Source organism: Neophocaena asiaeorientalis, unplaced genomic scaffold (genome assembly GCF_003031525.2).
Source record: "Neophocaena asiaeorientalis asiaeorientalis breed wild unplaced genomic scaffold, Neophocaena_asiaeorientalis_V1.1 scaffold25, whole genome shotgun sequence".
NCBI classification, from domain to species: Eukaryota; Metazoa; Chordata; class Mammalia; order Artiodactyla; family Phocoenidae; genus Neophocaena; species Neophocaena asiaeorientalis.
In genome coordinates, this window is record NW_020172492.1 from 3,025,794 (window position 1) to 3,031,793 (window position 6,000).

Here is a 6,000-nt window from a genome sequence, read left to right on the forward strand (position 1 = left end):
CGGCTATCAGCTCCAATCCACAAAAATGGCTCTCAGTCATGCGCCATCACATTCCCTAATTTATTTTCTTTATAAAACTTAAATGATATAAAAGTATTATATGAATTTTTTTCTGAAACAAGAACTCCATGAGAGCTGAGAACATGAGCTTTGTCTTTCTTATTCCTTAGTATATCCCCAGGGCCCTAGAACACTGCCTGGTGTAGACAGGTGCTTGATAAAATACAATAAGCATGGATATTCAGATGAACGTGTAGAGACATGTATTCACAAGAATTGAAAAGATAGCTAATGACTATAGAGAACGATACTGTATTGTGTATTTGAATGTTGCCAAGGGGGTAAATCTTAAAAATCATGATCACGAGGAAAAAATGTGTAACTATATGAGGTGATGGATGTGCCCTGAATTTATTGTGGTGATAATTTTGCAATGTATATATTAAAATATATATTAAATTATTATGGTATATACTTTAAAATAATACACTGTTATATGCCAATTATATCTCAATAAAACTGGAAGAAATACTCTATTTTTAAGTTGGAAAATACAAATAACTAAAATATCCTTACCTCTCATCCCTTGGATGTGGAAAAGTTTCAGACTTGCTGAAACTCCCAACTGACAGACGAGAAGCAAAAGAGAGTTTTTGGAGCGCTAGGCTTATTGGGAGTAAGGCAGGAGCAGAGAAAAGCCTATGTGTTCAAGGGACTAAAAAGAAGTCCTGAGCCCGTGTGAGTGGTTTTGTTATCATTGTGAACGTGTGTGTCTCCGTATCACTGTGCCTTCACGCCAGCTGTCACTTCTCTGAGACATGAGGGTGTCCACTCGAAAAGGCTGCTTTCTGTAAATCATCCTTCAGCAGCAATCAGCGCGTTTTCTTTTAAAATGTGGAAGTTTCAATTAAGTTTTAGAAAGGAAGGTTATCTCTGAGATGTAAATAATATGTTAACATTGTGTGAGTCTCCAAAGCCAAGCACATTAACTTGGAATGTGCTGACCGCATGGAAAACTGATGCCTAGCCTGCAGTTGCCAGAGGAGGATTTTTACCTAGTCTTCGTGCAGAAGAGAAAATGCAGGGGAGTCTGGGTCAATTAATTGCCTGCCAGGGTAGGTCCCTATCTATTTCGGGCAGGGAAAACTGGAGAGGGCTGACTGATTTACTCTGAGTAGCTTCTTGCCAAGAGAGCTCAGTTTCAAAATCCTAGAAACCATATGTGTTAGTTTAATCAGAGTTTGGCCCCGAGGAGAATTAAAATGAAAGGAAATTCCACAGTTAGAAGGTGTGGAAGTGGAAAGACGACTAAATCAAGACATTAGAGAGGCAGCGTGGGTTGGTGAGATTACATTCTTAGGATGTATAATCAGGCCAAGGTTTTAATTTCCAGATTCTTTCACTTAAGAGCTTCTATGTCTGAATTCCAGCGGAATGGAGGCCTGTCTCAGGCTTCTCTCTCCTCCATTATAAGGACTCATCTTTGTAGTTCTTACCTACAGCTGAAAAAGGGGAGAGCCCCAAGTTTGCAAGAGGTCTGCACAGAGGTTTCTAGCAAAGACCTGGACGAGGGGCCTAGCTTTAAAATAGGCTTCTTTCTCCTTCTTTTCCACTATTCATTTTCTATCCTGTTGGGTTGGCTTCTTCCTAAAAAAGCAGAATAATGCAGACAAGATAATCTCATGGAGGGTCATAGGTGGCACTGTTTGCAGTTATTCTGTGGGGACCTTTGGGGGTAACATCTGCTAAAATAACCTGGTTACAAGTTATGAATTGTTCATCGAAAATTAGCATTGACACTTAGCTGTGCACAGGGCAGCGGTCCAATCAGATGGAAGGGGTTAGAGCCTGGCTGCGCTCCCAATAGTGATGGAGAGATTGAAATTGAGTTTAGAAGTTCTGAGAGATAAATTGGTCTCTAGTCTTAAAAAACCTAGCACTAACATATGGTAGTTCTATTTTTAATTTTTTGAGGAACCACCGTACTGTTTTCCATCCTAGCCATACCAATTCACATTCTCACCAACAGTGTACAAGGGTTCTCTTTTCTCCCCATTCTTGCCAACACTTGTTATCTTTTGTCTTTTTTGATAAAAGCTGCTTGAGCAGGTGTGAGGTGATATCTCATTGTGGTTTCGATTTGCATTTTTCTGACAATTAGTGATGTTGAAGACCCTTTCATGTACCTGTTGGTCATGTGTCTGTCTTCTTATGAGAAATGTCCATGCAAATCCTTTGCCCATTGTTAAATCAGATGATCGTTATTTATTAATATTATTATGATTTTGCTATTGAGTTGTTTGAGTTCCTTATATATTTTGGATATTAACTCCTTATCAGATCTATGGTTTACAAATATTTTCTCCCATTCCATGGGTTGCTTTTTCATCCTGTTGATTGTGTCCTTTGATGAGCAGAAGTGCTTTAGTTTGATGCAATCCCATTTGTCTATTTTTGCTTTTGTTGCCCACATTTTTGGTATCATATCCAAAAAGTTATTGCCAAGACCAAAGTCAAGAAGTATATTAATGCATATATGTGGAATCTAGAGAAATGGTATAAATGATCTTATTTGCAAAGCAGAAATAGAGATCAGACAGATGTAAAGATAAAACGAACAGATACCAAGGGGGAAGCGGGGGTGGGATGAATTGGGAGATCGGGATTGACATATATACACTGTTGATACTATGTATAGAATAGATAACTAATGAAGACCTACTGTATAGCACAGGGAACTCTACTCAATGCCCTGTGGTGACCTAAACGGAAAGGAAATCAAAAAAAGAGGGGATATATGTATACGTATGACTGATTCACTTTTCTGTTCAGCAGAAACTAACACAGCATTGTAAAGCAACTATACTCCAATAAAAATTAATTTTTAAATAAATAAATAAATTTAAATTTAAGGTTTTTTCCCTATTTCCTTCTAGAGTTTTATGCTTTGGGGTCTTACATTTAAGTCTATAATCTATTTTGAGTTGACTTTTACATATGGTGTGAGGTGAAGGTCTAATTTCATTCTTCTGCCTTTGGCTATCCAGTTTTCCCAGCGCCACTTATTAAAGAGACCATCCTTTCCCTATTGCTGTTCTTGACACACTTGTCAAAGATCAGTTGTCCATAAGTACCAGTGTCTATCTGTCTGTTTTTATGCCAGTGCCGTATTATGTTGATCCCCCTTCTGAGTATATATTCAAAGGAAATTAAATCAGGATCTCAAAAAGCTATCTGCCCTCTGTTCATTACAACATTATTCACAACAGCCAACGTATGGAAACAGCCTAAATGTCTGTCAACAGATGGATGGATAAAGAAAATGTAATATAAGTAGTGGCATATTATTCAGCCTTAAAAAAGAAGGAAATCCTGCCATTGTGACAACGTGGATGATCCTGGAGGACATTAGGCTAAGAGAAATTACCCAAACATGGAAAGACAAATACTGCATGATCTCACTTATATGTGGAATCTAAAACAGTCTTACACAGGAAACACAGAGTGGGATGGTGGTTGCCAGAGGGTGAGGGTCGGGAGAAAGAAGGAGATGTTTGTCGAAGGGTACAAAGTTTTAGTTACGCAAGATGAGTAAATCCTGGAGAGCTGACAGACAGCATGGTGACGATAGTTAACAATACGGTACTATATACTCAAAATTGGCTAAGAGAGTAGGTTTTAAGTATTTTCACCAAAAAAAAAGTGGTAACTACATGATATGATGGATGTGTTAAATAGCTTGGCCATGGTGATCATTTCACAATAGATACACATATCAAAACGTCAAGTTGCACACCTTAAATATATACAATTTTTGTCAGTTATACCTCAATACAGCTGAAAAAAATTAGAAAAAAATAGAAACCCAGCACTAACAACCTCAATGTGGGAGGAAGACACGATAAAAAAAAAATAAAACAGCACAGATGAAAAACAGCAGCCTGCTAATAAACAACTAGTAGATGATCTAGAAATGATTTTTGTCCTTCATGACATATATACTGGCTGCTTCTACCTTTCTCGGGAATTCTATTCCAGTGCTCATTTCTTTCACCACCCCTTCCCCATCCTCCTACAAATACAGGAATTGCCCTTCAAGTTACAGATGATTTTCAGTGTCCAATTTGCTAGGTACTGGGGATGGAGATGAATAAAATAGTCTGTATCTCAAGGCATTTACGTAACCTAGGTTGGCAAATATACGCATAAACAAATTCAGCAGTATTTGTGCAGTATTTTAAGCATAATAATATAAGAATGTTCAAGGGGTCAAGCTAGCATTGATGAAAAAACACTCTTAAACTCATGTGAGGTATGTGAGGTGTTAAGGATTAGATGTTTCAGTGCATTTAGAATGAAGACTGTTAGCTGACTGATTGCTATATTACTTTGGGCATGATTTTCTTTCTTTATCAGAGGGTAGAAAGTCTACTGTAGCCTAGCTCTGTTCTATTCATTTCTTAGACATAGGCCTGTTAGACAAAATTTGAAATCAGTGATAATGTTGTAATTATGTAACTCCACGATATTAATTAGAACACAAGCTTTTAAATGAGAATGTCAGTGGCATAAAAGAGGCTCTTTTTGACACAACAAACATGATAGTCCGTTGGTTTTTTGCATGGTTTGTCAGCTTTAATTCTTATTGGTACTTAAGTCTTCTCTTTTGATCTAGAATAAAAATGTGTTTTAGAAAAGAAATGCACCAATGCATGATAAAACTCATTTTATAAATGGACTTAAACCAGGACTTGGCTTAGCTTAGTTTGTTCAAGCTAAGCTCTTTTGAACTTTAACTTCTCTGCAGTACTTTGGCTGCATAAGCAGGGATTTATTTGAGACTGGTGCAATGAACTAAAATGGTTATTAGATTACCTTAAATCAAAACTATGTGTTAACATGCTGAAATTTGAAGTGTGTTCTTCCTTTTCCTTTTATTCAGGAACAACTTCAGTTTAAGTTATGTTATTCAAAGGGTACTGGAGTTTTCATAAATTATTCATCTGCAAAGATCTAGCTATTTCAAGCCACATCCCCGAAACAGAATGGGTTGAGTAAAATGGTTTCATTTTGCTGAAGCATTCATAAATATCTCTTTGCCTTACTTCTGCAACTAATTTGGATGTCTGTTAGCTTACGGGACACATTTCCTGCTATTAGGCTATCTCTTCTAATAGTTCCCTTTCCAGAACAATTTGGGCATGAACGTTCTCTCATTCTGATGATCATACTAACTTCAAAACTGAGAGAAAAAATTAACTGCATCTCTGGGGATTTCAGCAACTCTTGAATCTTCCTGTGCAAGCTAGCCTTTTCCTTAACATTTGGGATATTAAGTCTTTCGGAGAGGCAATACCCGTTTTCTTTTTCTGTGTCTTTCTACTTACACAGATTTCTATAGTAACATGCTTATTCCCTGAGATACTCTTGCCTGTGCATTTTTGTTACAAGTAGTTTGACTGCACATTAATTAGGAGTATTTATAAGCATGATATTTTCTGGGTGGATTTACCTTAGACTGGACCAACCCTCTCCATTGTCACACACAGATGCTCAGCTGGTAATCAATAATCTATAATTACGCTTTGGTAATACCCCACACGCAAAAATGCTCAATTAGTGGTCAGAGCTGCAATCTGTAATTCTATAAAACTTATATTCTGTAATCTGTTTGAAATATTAACTCAGTGACTGCAAGAATGTTTCTCTTCCTGAAAGCAAGTATATCTAGTGCAAATGGTGTTATTTAGTGCAGTTCTTTAGTGCAGTATTAAACTTTGGTTTCAAGTTCTGGGTCATTTATCCTTTTCCTCTCCTTCCCCTTCCATCCAAAATCCCTTGACGGCAGGCTCTGCCATTGATTGACTTTGTGGTAAATGAGAATTGGAGACAGGTGGGGCTGGAAGATTATTCTATGGAATAGCATTTTCTTCAGAATGGGGTAAGAGCAGCCCAATAGAAAGAGGTATAGCAAGTTCAGAATTCATGGGGACTGAAGCC